The 13,408-nt window shown below is 46.1% G+C and overlaps 1 pseudogene; it reads right to left on the bottom strand.

The window, feature by feature from the left end:
• The window catches only part of LOC107161029, a 49,869-nt pseudogene extending 36,957 nt beyond the window's left edge, over nt 1-12,912 (bottom strand).
• Between the last annotated feature and the right edge of the window lie 496 nt (nt 12,913-13,408).

Genomic DNA, 13,408 nt, shown 5'->3' with positions numbered 1-13,408 from the left:
TGAGTCACTAATGAGTCAATATTTCTTTCTCTATTAATAAATCACTCCTTTAAAATGATAGTACAAGATGCATACTTACTTACTCAATTGCCATATTGAACATGATTTTTTTTTTAAAAAATGGTCTTAGTTTTCTCAGTTGCTCTTTGGATAAGCCCAGGATTTGTTTTCTGCAGGAAGGCCTTGTTTGCCCTGGATGAAGCTTCCAGGCACTCAGCCTGCCCTTGGTGCATAGCCTGGATGTGAGAAGCCTTCTGGTGCTTTCTTGCAAACGTTGGCATTTCCAGGGCTTCTGTTTGTATTTGGCTAATGATGATTTATTTTCTTTACCAAATAGTGTGAAGACCTCCTCCAGAAGTCTTCTCCTCTCTCCCCTTTCTCTGGCTTTTCCTCTTGTAGGTAATAAACAAAGAAAGAATATGACTGGGTGTCTTGTCCCTAAGAGCAGGAAAACTTACAGTCATGCACTACATAGTCAATAATGGACCACATATAGGATAGCAGTCACACAGATTATACCATCTAGTGACATCAGATGTGTGTGTAAGTGTGCTTTACAGGGTTCACATGAGGATGAAATCACCTCGAGATGTATTTCTCCTGTCATTGAGTAACACTCGACTATGCTCCCAAAGAGAAAGGTCATCCAAGCACTTATCTTCTCCATTTACTTTCTCTGTCTTTAACCACATCAATCACACTGAGGTACTTCCCCTGTAATCTCTGTGGTCTATTTTCTCAGTATCATCTGTTTTTAGGCAACACCTAATCTTTTTGTTTTCCTTGAGCTTATTAGACATACTGTATGTCAGTGGCTGGATTTTTCAAAACAATGTGATAAATGAGGTCCCCATAATCCTCCACTCTTTTGCAAAAAATGGTCCTTGCCTAAGGTCACATCCCTGATGAGGGATGGCTCACATACAGTGACTGGTCAATAGATAGTCATCAAGACCTGTCTTTTCATTCTGATTGGGTCAATGTCACTGAGCTGCCCTAGCTCCAGAGCTCCAGAGTTCCATGTGGAATGGACTGTGTCACAGCCTAGCTTTTCCCCAGCTGATCCTGCATCACCTGTTCCAGGTGCATCTTGTGAGAGTCCTCGTCCACACTTCTTCCACCCAGGTCTCCAAGCCGGGTCTGCCTCCTGGGAGCCCCACTGGGACTCTGGCTTGTAGACTATGTTCTGGGCTTGATTCAGTTAACCCTCCTTACTCATGCCATACCAAGACCAAATGCTCCTCTTTTTAAAAATGACAGAATTCAACCTTTAACGAATAAGATCTACTTAAGCCTTGGTTCAAGAGAGTCTTGCTTCAACTTTGTCCAAAAAGGTGTCACTCTGAGATTGAGAACAAATTTAAATCAAGTGACTTGAGTTGAAAATTCCCATTCGTTCCTTGTTCTCTATATGATAAGAGGATAAGAACCAAACTTTCTTTAGAATTGGGATTAAAAGGCCCTTTGGAATGTCCCTCCACATGTTCTTCCCAGTCATGTCTTCCCCTCTTGACCCACAAAGTGCCTAGCCCCAGGGCTGGTCTTTCCACCCTCACCACAGCATGCCATTGCTTTTCTCTGTGCTTGACTACATCATCTTCCTGCCTGGCTCCCTCTGTCTCCTGACTTCTCCTGGAGATCTCCCAGTTATCCCAGGTATCCTTAAAGGCCCAGTCCACACTTAAGTCCTCTGGAAATCCCTTCCTGACTGCCTTGACAGAACTCTTGTTTTCTCACTGAGATAACAAAGGACTTTGCTTATGAATCCAGCAAGAAACTGTTATGGATTGAGTTTGTTCCCGCAAAAAGACACATTGGAGTCCTAAACTCTAGTTCTTAGAATGTGACCTTATCTGGAAATAGGGTCTTTGCAGACTACTCAAGCTCAAATGAAAACTTTAGGGTGGGCTCTAATCCAATATGGTCTGTATCCTCCAAAAGGGGGAAATTTGGAAACGTGGAAAGAAACACACGAAGTGGGAGTGCCAGGTGAAGATGTGGGATTTGAGTGACATATCTGCAAACCAAGGAACACCAAAGCATGCTGGAAAGTCATCAGATGCTAAGAGGCAAGAGAGGGTTCCCTTAAGGTTTTAGAGGGAGCGTGGCCCTGCTGAGGTCTTGCTCTTGGCTTTCCTGCCTCCAGAACTGTGAGATGATCCATTTTCATTGTTTTAAACCACCCTATTGGTGAGACTTTGTTATAGCAGCCCTGGGAAACTAATGAAGACATTTTTCAGTATGAACTAAAACCACAGTCTAGGTCTGACCTTTGATAAGACAAACACCAACTATCATTTTAGTTCTAATTGGTAAATGGTTATGAGAATTTTAAGAAATTTTGTTACCTATCTTAACAGTGATCTTCCAGTGATACCTTTCCAAGTGATGACAATAAAGATTTAAATGTATTTCCAATTATTTTTAGATGTCAGACTAACATCTTCTGGAGTGTGACACTGTACTAAGATTGGCCGGCCTTATGTGGATCACAGATACATAAAGAGCTTAGTGCAGTGGTTGGCATACAGTAGGTGCTTGACCTGGCCCAAAGGTCAAGTCAACCTGAAGAGCTGAACTGATTGGCCCAGGAAGTCTGAGACCTGGGGATGGAGCATCTCTCCAATGGCTCAGGCCTTGCCTGAGTGAGTGGGAGCTGGTGCCTAGGCAGAAACCTAGTAGGTAGGGGCCAAAGGAAGGGGCTGGAGCTGTGGGCCCAGAGCTGTGGGCCGCAGTCACTCAATACCTGCAAGCTCCAAGGAAGGGGTGTGGTGTTGAAGGAAACAGTCTTTAGAAAGGGACCCGAGGGGGGCTGGGGTTCTGGCTCCAGAGGTAGAGTGCTCACCTAGCATGAGTAAGGCACTGGGTTCAATCCTCAGCACCACATAAAGTAAAATAAAGACATTGTGTCCACCTATTACTAAAAAATAAATATTAAAAAGAAAGAAAAGGACCCGAGGCTGTTGGCGAGCTGAAGCCAGTACCATCAGAGGCAGGTGAAGGGTGGTAAATGATAAATGATCCTGTGGGACAATCAGGCCATGGTCACAGCTGATGCAGCCATGCCAGCTGGATGAAAGAAAGAATGAAAAAAAAACCACTTCCTTCTGCTCAGAGCAAGAGCCATGAAGGGCTTCAGCCCCAGCACCCCACTCAGCCCAGCAGCAGCTTCCCTTTTCTCTTCTGTCGTGAGACCAGAAGTAGGCACAAGGAAGCCGTGAAGAGGGAACAAGAGCTTCTCTGTGGCTGACTTACAGTACATTAGAGGTGTCTCCCCCCAAAAAACCGCTCTGTTAAAGATAAAACCATTCTATCTATATTCAGATTTACTAATACACCACCAGGTTGGGCCTTTTGCTAAGTTTTGGAGGAATGATGGATAATGATGGATAATAAAGATTAGGAAGGAAAGTACCAGGTGGTGTATTTCTTCAAAAATTTCTGCCTGTTAAAGTAATGACTTTCCAATTCACTGTGAAGTCAACATGTAGCATGTGCCTCAGCAGGAGGGGTGGGTGACGTGGGTTACTTCAGTGTGCAGGTAAAGCAGGTTTTTCTCATGTTTGGTGATGGGTCCCGGGCACCCATTTTACTATAATGCTCCACAATTGTCATCAACGAGTCTCAACAGGCACCACTGACATTTGAGGCAAGAAGTTTCTTTGTCATGTGGGTCTGTTCTACACCCATAGCTACATCCCACTGACAGCCACGCCCCAGACCCCAATTGTGGTGACAGTGACGACAATGTGGACTTGTGACCATTCTCTTTGGGCTTTATAACTGGAACCCATTGGCCATCCATCATTAAATAAGGACTCATTAATTAATTCATCAAATTGCGGAAATGAAGGAAGTAAGAGAGAGGGGAACAGAGCTGCTTTTTTGTAGAAGAGCCTTCCAGACAAAGGGTCCAGAAAGTATGGAGGGCCCTGGGTGGGAGGATGTGAGTATCCAGTGTGCTTGGTGCCACAGGAGCCGTGGTGGAGACAGCATGGAGGGAACTGATGGGAGGAAAGGTCAGGGAGGCTCTGGAGGTGTCAGAAAATGTTTTCTGTAAAAGGCCAGGTAGAAGATATCTGAGGCTTTGTGGACCATAGGATATCTGTTGCAAATACCCAACGCTGTTACTGTAGCTCAAAAGAGCCATGGATAATACATGAGTGTGGTTGTGGTCCAATAAAATTGTATTTACAAAAATGAGAGCAACAGGCTGTATTTGGCCTGCAAAACAATGATTGCTTGTAAACCCTGTTGTGAACCAAGGTGAGACTGTAGATTTTGAGTGAGATAAGGAGCCACTGGAGAGTTTAAAGCAGAGCAATGATATGATCTAAGCTATGCCTTAAACATGTCCCTTTAATCGACCTGTGTTTTAAAAATTCGCCATAGCTGCTGCCTATAGGGTGGAACATGTGGGGCTAAGGGCAGAGCAGTTAGCAGGCAAATGAGTTATTCCAGACAAGAGATGCTGATGGCTTGGACCAAGAAAGAGGCAATGGATGGTTGAAGGGAGTCAGAATCTGGGTGTTTGTGATGGTGGAGCCTGTCAGGACTTCCTAATGGACTGAATAGAGTCTGAGAGAATGAACAAAGTCATTACAGCTCTAAGGCCTGAGACATGGTTGGCAAAGAGTGGAGCGCAAGGTAATGGAAAAGACTGAGGAGAAGACTTGATTCTGCACATATGGTCAGTGGAGACGGCAACCTGGCAGGTGGGGAAGAGACTGGGAGTCGTGGGAGACTGGAGTCAGAAGTACATATGTGGCAACACTTAGGTTAGAATCATAGGTAGGGGAACTGGAGGAGATCACCTGAAGAGTGACAAGGCAACACCCTAGGGGGTCACATGCTTGGCAACATGACAGGAAGCCTCACATTAGGGCACACAACCTGCAGGTGGCCAGCAGCTGAGAACTCTGGGAAGTGGAGAGGAGGGGTAGACTTGTGTCAGCCAAGTTCAACGGTCAGTTCCAATGCCAGTTGTGTGTCTGTGTGGAGTGTGTGCAGAGAGCTCACACTTAGGTCTGTACATCTGTATATCCTGGTCTGTGCTAGCCTACATACAGAAACCAGTGACAAACACAGTGATACTGAGAGACAGCTATCAAGAGTAGAAGAATGGGGTCCCCCAAAGTATGCCTATGTCCTAACCTCCAGAACCTCAAGGTGACCTCATTTGGAAAATGGGTCTATATAGATGTAACTGAGTTAAGAATTTCAAGATGAGGTCATTCTGGACTGCGGTCATTCTGGATCATAACCCGTATGACAGTGTTCATATAAAAGACACAAAGAGAGAAGGAGGGTGTGTGAAGACAGAGGCAGAGACTGGAGCAATGCTGTCATTATCCAAGGAACACCTGGAATATCAGAATCTGAAGAGGCAGAGAAGGATCTGTCCTAGAGCCCTCAGAGAGACCAAGGCCCCACTGACACCTTGATTTGGGACTTCCGGCCTCCAGAACTGCAAAGGAACCATTGCTATGTTTTTGAAGCCCCAGGTTTGTAGAAATATTTTATGACTGAAATAGGAAACTGATTCAAAGGCCATCTGAGTTCCATGTCCTCAACACATAAGGCATAATTTAAAAAAAAAAAGTGATAGAAGAACAAAATAATAAAAGTTAGCATAACTTCTCATTCTGAAAGCATTCAGTTTGATGTGATAAAAGCCTCTAACAAGGACATTTAGCAAAGCAACCACCAGGTTAAAAATAGAAGCGAAAGATAGACACCTGACTGCTAATTTGTCATTGTCATGAATGTAAGCACACAGATAAACACAAGGGCCCAGAACTCTGCATGTTTGCCTTATGCTTGCCTCAGTAGGTGTCTGTGTGGGTGGGTGGCCAGGAGCACTCACAGGAAATGGGGAGGATGCAGAGAGGAGGAGGCCTGTGAGTGTGCCTCTTTTATATTATTTTGAGTGTCTGTGTGGTACCAGCTTGTGGCTTCCTGGCTGAGCCTTTCCTCTCCTGTTCTAGTGATGTTCTCATGCATGGGGGGCTGGCCTTCTATAATTCCATCTATTCTCATTAGGGTAGGTTTTCTTTTAGGACAGGTAGCCCTCCCCTCCTTTCCTCTTGTACCCAACCTTGCATCCCAAACTTGAGGTCTTGACCTAGCTGCATCTGAATGAGGGCAGCAGGAATGCTCTGGAAACCAAGAACCTGGACCAATGGTCTGAAGGCCAGACTTCTCCTCCAAACTCAGGGAGCTGCTGGCCCTGTGTCTCTGTCACTTGGGCTGCTGAAACAACATACCACAGACAAGGCAGCCTAAACAAAACTTCTTATAGTTCTGGAGGCTGAGAAGTCCAAGATCAAGGTGCCAGTTCTTGGTGAGTGTCCACTTCCTGGCTTACAGACAGCTGCCTTCTTGCTGTGTCTCCCATAGCTAAGAGAGAGTGTACTCTGGCCTCTCTTCATCTTATAAGGGCACTAATCCTATAATGGGGGCCCCACCCTCATGGTCTTATCTAAATCTAATTACCTCCTATCTTAGTCTGTCCCTGTTGCTATAACAAAATACCTTAAGAGGGATAATTATAAACAACAGAGAATTACTGCTCACAGACCCAGAGGCTGGGAAGTCCAAGATCAAGGTACCAGAAGATTCACTGTCTGGTGAGGGTTCCAAGATGGTGCCTTCTTGCTGCATCCTCACACGGAAGAGAAGGGAAGAGGGTGTTTCCTTCAACCTCTTTGTAAAGGCACTAATCTCATTCATGGGGCCACAGCTTTTGATGCTGTCACACTCAGTATTAGGTCCAATGTAGCCTTTTGACCAAGTAGCTCCCAAAGACCCCTCCTCCAAAATGCCACCACATCAGGGGCCAGGACTGTACCATGTAAATTGGGGAGGAGCACAAAACATCCAGTCCGTAGCACACTGTGCCACATTAGGTGAGTGGTTTAAGCTTAAAGCTAAGTTGGATGGGTATTTGATGGTGTCACACAAGCATAGGGCACACTTGGAAACTGGACTCTGCCCTCATCCTGTGCCAGGAAAGCCACACCCAGGGACCACACCTGCAAAGCAGAGACTCTGCTGTGGGTGGGAGAAATGCATCTGGAAGGACAGGAAGGACACAGAACGACTTTAGTTTGTGTCCCTCCTGGGGATGCAAATATGAATTCCCAGTGCAGTGACACTTCAGGAAAAAAATGAAGATGGATTTCAAATGTGGCTTTTCAGCCTAGTGGAGGCTGGCTGAGAGATAGGTTAGGAGTGGGGGTCCTGCTGGCAATTCTGCATTGCACCATATCACAGATGAATGCCCATTTTTTGCTTACTGCCCTCCTGAGAGAGAAAAACAGATGGTCTGATAATAGGAATGCACACATGCAGAGAGTGGGTCTGCTGGTGACAGCCAGAGGGAGAAGACACCATGAAACAGGCAGTCAGTGTGCCAGGCATGGGGAGGACAGAACATGGCACTTAGAAGCAGGTGACCAAATAATTCAACCTCACATGCATCGTACTTTGGGGCTTGGCAGGGACATTCCTAAAGGTTATCCCTGGACATTATGTGTAAGCTGGAACTGAGACAAACCAGGACATATAGTAAGCCCTCCCACCCAAAAGAGAATGAGAAGAAAAGGAGAGGGAGAAGGAGAGAGAGAGGATGGGGGCTGCATGCACGTAATCATGATCATGAAGGAGACACCCTGTGTGGGCATGTCTGGGTGATGCTCTGCCAGTTGTTTTCAGAATGTCATTTTAGCCTCTTTCCCAGACAAGCAAATTAGCACATTAGAAGAAAATAGAATGACATAATCCTCTGCTTGCTACAGAGATTCAAAGCTCCCAAACAAACACAATTTCCTCTGAATAGCAAACAAAAGGGAAGTGGAAAATCAAGAAGAGCCAAGTATGGTTTTCATTTGGCACATTGCTGAGTCTCTCCAGCACCTACCTGATTTCTGAGGGGTCCTAAGAACCAAAGCCAGGGAGTACTTTAGTGGTTTTGAATGGGGCAAGCATCATGAGTCTATTGTATTTGCATAGAAGTAAGTTGGGAATAAAGATAACTCTATGAAGTCAGCAAGTATGCCTGGAGTAACCATGTTTTGGAAACATGCCGCGGCAGGGGCTGTGCCAGGGTGAATCTTCATTGCTTCTATTTGATCAGATGCAGCCAAGTGGGGGGTGGTGGAATTTCAGGAGTGTTCTTATGGAAGGATATGTGCTTGGCAAATCTGGAAGTGTTGGCAGCATTTTGAGTACTGGGAGGATGGTGAAAGAAGATATGGAGCTGGATATGAAAAATTGGTTGAAGTCAAAGCCAAGCTAGGGAAAGGAGGCTGTCAGGAAGGAGAGGGAGGGAGGCACTGCTCCAGGAGAATCTCAGTCAAGGATGCCAGGCCTGGGTTCACTATTGGACATTCCCTACTGGACACCTCTAGTGGGCTCTGAATAGCAAAGCTAGTCCTTGATGTTCAGACCCAACTCTTCTGTGTTATTTGTTCTCCTCAGCCTTGTTTCTTCCTGTCAGAGATTTTGCCTCAGTTTGTAATTGTTTGTGCTTTGGTTTGAGTCAATTTTGCTCTCACCCTTGGCCAGGAAGCCCTGTGAAAGCAGAGAGTGTACCTGTGTTTAGGGGTACTTTGCTGCCCCAGGCTACGGCCAGCACGGTGCCAGGCATGGGCACCCAACTCTGTTCGTGGAATGGAAGATGAAATTATTCAAGACTCTTTCCACAGTGACTTCATCCACAGCCACGGTTTCAACCATCACCTTGAGGCTGACCATACTCGACTGTCTATGCCCACACTAGTTCTTCCCTCCAGAACATGCACCAACGGTTACTCAACATTTCCATGTGAAAGTGTTAAAGCACCTCAATTGCACTGAAAGATGTGTAACTGAGCTGGGGAACACGTCACTCCCCACCCAGTCTCTCCTCCAGTGTTCCTCATCTTAGGGAGGGGGCCCTGTCCACCTGAACCAGGGCTGCCACTCTTCACACCTCCCTATCCCTCATTCCTGCACCTCCCATCCATCACCAAAGCCTGTCAGTTCCATCTCCTACAGTCTCTGGATATCGATTAAATTACATCAGAATCTTCCCACAAGGGATGGAATAAAGATCAAAACTATTAGCATGTTTTAAGAAGCCAATCTTAAGGAACTCTCAGCTTCCAACCTGCCATGTACCTTTCCACTCGAGGACTACCATATGTGGTATTGCCTGGACTGGTGACTTCGTTTCTCTTACTTTCTCCTCTTTCCTTCACTTCATGGTCAAAACTGTAAAATGCTAGCTATTCTTACCATCTCTACTCAACCATCATCGTACAATGATTCCTGCCCCCATCTCTCCACTGGAACTGCCCAGCAAAGAGTCATCCATGGCACCTGTGGCTGAAGGCAATGACTCTATTTCTGCCCTCCACTGACTTGACTTCTCTGAGCACCTAACATTGCTAAACATTCCTTCCTTAAAGCCCCTCGGCCTTTGGCCCCCCTGACTGGTTCTCTCAGTTCTCTTCATTTTTTTTGGACTCTTCTTTTCCTTCATTTGCTTCTCTTTCTTCATCAGTCCTCTGGAAATTGACTTCCCCAGGTTTCCCAACTGGAACTCTTGCTCTTGCTCAACTCAACCTCCATGGATGATTCTGCCCTCTTGCCTGGCATCCAACCCATGACAATGCCAAATCCTTACCTCCAAGTCCTTTCTCCCTCCTAAGCTCCAGGCCCACATTTATCTGTGGAGGTGCTTCTAACACACTTCAAACACACCACAAGTGGAGCTGGAATCTCAAGGCCCTTCCTTTCTCTGCTCCTATCTCAATGAATGGTGCCAGCTCCCATTCAGCTGCCCAGGCAAGAGATTGAGTCATCCTTGTCTCCTTCCTTTCTTTCCCTCCCTACATCCAGTTAATCATCAAATTCTGTTTACTCTGTCTCCTGAGATGCACTCAGATTGGTTGACTTATCTGTTCCCAGTGATGCTCCCTTAGTTCAGGTCCTCATCAGTTCCCTCCCACACAACAACCACCACTTCCTAACCCACTTCCCATTTGCCAGCTTCTTTCTCTAACCCTTTGTGTTCTGCTGCCAGGGTTTGGGGAGAAAAGTTCCCTAAATGATTTTTCAGAAGACTAGTGGACCAACTTTTAAAAGAGCATTTAGAGCATTTCTTTAGGCCAATAAGAAACAGCTAGGTAGAAAACAATACTTCTGTGCACCTGTCTCAAAGACTCACTGGGCATATTAGCTTACTAAAGGTTCTGAGAAAGCTTGCTATAAAAGAATCTGTTCAGAATTGTTTAACCAAGTATCTTCTAAGCTTCCTTGAGATAAGACCCTTTCTCCAGGGCAACCTCATTAACATCTTTCAGAACACCATGTGCTATTTTAAAACACTAATGTGATTGTCTTCTCAGTTTGAAAATAAGAAAGATGAATGGATAAATACCCAAAGAAGACAACTTGAACTTCATTCTCTGGGCAATTAGTGATCCTTGGAGATTTTTGAGCAGGGTAATCACCTAATACCCATCCATGCAACCAATATTTCCAATTATTTGAGACCCTGTTGTGCACTAGGTACATTTTATCTACCATCTCCAATCCTACAGCAAGGCTGCATATGGCCATGGTCCCCAGGGGGCAGACTGAAGTGTAGATGGGTTAAGCATTTAGACCCAAAGCCACACACCACTAAGGGTAGGACAGGTCATGGCTGGAAGTCCAAGTGGCTTTATGGACACAGCTGTTTGTAATAATCAGTGACATTAGAAGGTGACCTTTAGCCTGCAGGAGACACTGGAAGCAGGAAAAGTCAAAACTTGGAAAGAAACTCCTAGAAGGAAATTCCTTCCTTCTGTTGTTGCTGCTGCCTCTCCTTTGTCCCAATACTCCTCCAGATGATGTCCACAGAACTGGTAGCCATTCTTGAGCTTGGGCCTTACTGCCCTTTCTGTAGGCCTCCTGCTCTTCCTCCCCTTAGACACCCACCAGGCCATCACACAACTCTAAGAAAATCTCTCTCCCCCTTCTTAAAAACTAGGTGCTGTTCCCCAGTGCCTGCCCAACTCCAAATTTCTAACCTGATGTTCTAGGCCTCCATTATCTGCCCTCAATTTCTACCTTGGCCTTGACTTGAGATGATTTTCTAAATAAATCCAATGCTTCCATCAAGCCAGACTACCCCCTATCCAGCAGCCTTGCAGCCTCTGTGTGCTCCCTTCTTACCCCAGAGTCTCTGCTTTAAATCCCACCCATCTTTCAGGGCCCTTCTCACTGCTAACTCCATAAAACCTGTCCCAAGCTGAACCAACCAGATGTTCTCTGCTTCTCAGCACAAAAGGTCAATGAGGTGCTCCTCAAACTTGAAGATCAGGTTAACTTCTGAAAATTACGCTAGTGAGGCTCACAGTGGACGGCATCATCTATGTATGAAAATGAAGTACCTGAAGGAAGACTCATGAAGTGGACAGTTAAGAAGATAGGAAAGTGTCCCCTGGAAGAAGGGGGCCAGGGCTTATACTCAGGCACATTTATGATCCCATATCAGAAACCATATGACAAGTAATCAAGGCCCTAATCAAATCAGTTAAAGGAAACAGAAGGAGTAAACTGAGCCATAATCAACAATGGTAACTGGCCAACACAGTGAGCTAATCAATTACACTCTGCTCTGGTGTGCGGAGGCAGGTGCATGCCGTAACAGACAGCAGGCGGGATGGTGACGTGGCCAAGCTGCCACAACACCATCCAAAGGAGCCACTCACAGAGTTGAGAGGCATGGGTTTTCAGGACACAGGAAGGGTTGGCAATGCCATGGAGAAGAGCTCAGGCAGCTGCCCCAGAGCTGGTGCCTTTCCTCCGAGTTCCCTGCTTCCTTGTTCAAATCACAAATCCTCCAAGCAGCCTTCTGAGAACCCATTTGACTTTCCCTTCCATTATCAATAAGGAATGTTCTGGGCAGAGGAAAGATGCATCCTCACTGAATCCATCTCTTGGGGCCATTAGAGGATTTAATGAGATTGTGAATATAGAAAGACATACCTAACTGCTCCCATGTAGCCATTGTTCAATACATGTAGGTGGTGAAATCAGCCAGTCTATTGGAACTCTGCTTTTAATGACAATTTCATATAGACTTAGTTAAGTTGAACTGAATTCCTGGTATCTAGACACCTTGATGTGGTGGGTACCTGGATCTGTTAACAGATTTTAGGACCCTAAGTAAGAATAAGGCCATTGAGCTGTTGCTCTGGAAAAAGAACCTGGTGATGCCCATCTAGCCCAGGGCATCTGTACTCATTACCATGCCCACCAGCTCCATCCTCTAAATGTCCAGCAGAAATCTTAGATAGTTTTTTTGAAAATGTAATCACTTGCATATGCCTCTAATTCCAATTCCATTGGAGAGTATTTGAGGGCGTTTTTAAGTCCTTTGCAGAGACTCAAATGTCATAAATACTTAAGGAGTTGAAATGAATTGAACAAAGACCAAACAAACAATCAGGGGTTCAAACCAAGGCTGTCGCATCTGTCCCCCAAGCCCCTAGGGAAGTGGAGTTGCACACCTGGAAAGGAGTTTGGCCACATCAGCTGAGAACATCTCTCCTGATGCCAACTTCCCTCTGCCAGGCAGTACAGGAGAGCCTGCTGGGCTGAAGGAGTACTGCTCAACTGTCCAGGAAGCAGAGGGCGGAACAGACAAACAGAATGCACAGGTCTCCAGCTTACCTGGATCTCTGTCTGCACAGTGCATTTGACCAGTTTGAAGTTCTTCCCATGGTTGAAGCTGTTGCTTTAGAAGCAAACCTTGAGGATGCGCACATCTTCCTTTACCATGTCGACTGGTACCACCACCATAGGCTCTGGGGGGCCCTCAGGTCAGCATAATGTGCCCACCTTTACTCAGCTCAGGGGCTTGGACAACCCGGACATCCTCTCAGACAGCAGCTGGGACCAGCACATCTCAGTCCTGTGGAGACAACAGAGAGACAGTACTGAAATGAGTGCCTAAGAAGCCCTCATGCCTTAGTCCCCCAGGTGCAACCACCAAGCAAATGACCTATTCTCCTCTTCCTGAAAACTCCCCTAAAGGCATTCAGTGTTCTTGGATGTTCTTGGGAAGCTGCAGCAGGTGGAAGCAGGATGCATGAACATTCAGGTGTAAAATCTGGACTTGGAGCTCACAAGCACGCCAGCCCTCTCCTTTGGAAACCCCCTCCACCTCCCATTTCTCCCCCCACAATGGCTCCTAGGCAAGGGGCCCACACAGAGCAAATGCAGCTGTGAGAGGAGGTGGCCACAGCCTGGTTCCAAGGCACAGTGGAGCAGAAAAGTAAGAAGTGGGGCAGGAGAAAATAGCAGGAAAGAAACAGGGACAAGGGGGAGAAAGCAGAGAAGAGTCAGAGTTGGAGAATGGACAGCTCTGAGG

Source organism: Marmota marmota, unplaced genomic scaffold (genome assembly GCF_001458135.2).
Source record: "Marmota marmota marmota unplaced genomic scaffold, marMar, whole genome shotgun sequence".
Taxonomy (NCBI): Eukaryota; Metazoa; Chordata; class Mammalia; order Rodentia; family Sciuridae; genus Marmota; species Marmota marmota.
The sequence above is the reverse complement of the archived record's forward strand: the minus strand, read 5'-3'. Positions and strand labels throughout refer to the sequence as shown.